The sequence below is a fragment of the Penaeus monodon genome, chromosome 19, assembly GCF_015228065.2.
Source record: "Penaeus monodon isolate SGIC_2016 chromosome 19, NSTDA_Pmon_1, whole genome shotgun sequence".
Taxonomy (NCBI): Eukaryota; Metazoa; Arthropoda; class Malacostraca; order Decapoda; family Penaeidae; genus Penaeus; species Penaeus monodon.
The window spans coordinates 978,203-979,042 of NC_051404.1; positions in this window are offsets into that span (position 1 = coordinate 978,203).

Consider the following 840-nt stretch of genomic DNA (forward strand, 5'->3'; position numbering starts at 1 on the left):
TACCTCATCCACCCGCTTCCTAAGACTCCACCCCTCCTTCCCCTTCGCTTCCACCTCCTCTTACAATTACATTTTCTCCTCACCTCCATTCACCTCCTCCTCCTTCTCAATCTTCCTTCTTTCGCCCCGTTTTATCTCTTTCTTTCCCTCCTAAACGCCTCCTCCTTTATTTCCACCTTCTTCCTCCTGTCCTTCGCCTCCTCCTTATCTTGCTCTACACTTTCCATCTCCCTCCTCCTGTCGGCCTCCCTCATCCTCCCCTTTCCTCCTCCCTCTCTAGTTTCCCCTTTCTTCCTACACTCCTTCCCCTTCCCCCTTTCCACCTCCCCTTCCAACTCCCCCCCTCCCCCTTCCCCCCTCTTCCTCCGCACCCTCCTCTCTAACCCCCCCTTCCCCCGTATTCCTACCCCCTTCCTCTCCCTTCCCCCTTCCCTTCCCCCTCTTTCTTCCTGTACCCTTCTCCAGCTTACCCCATCCCCCTTCCCCCCTCCTCCTGCTACTTCCTCCCCCCACCTCTCTCTCCCCTCCCCTCTCTTCCTGCACCCCCTCCTCTCTCTCCCAACCCCCCTCTCCCTCCCCTCCCCCCCTTCCCCAACCGACGGCAAGTCCTCTGCGAAATCGCGTTACACGGTGTCTCGCCGCCGACGCCCAGGCGGCCTTCGCCGCAGGTCCGCCGAGGATGATTAAATGGTCCCGTGGGGCCGTCGCGCTTATGAGGGAACTCGCACGCGGCCGGAGGAGGAGGGGCAGGGAGGAAGGGGGGGGGGATTCGTACGAGGTCTAAAAGAAGTGGGAAGCAAAAAAAAGAAAAAAAATGGAGGAGAGGGAAGTTAAAGTAAA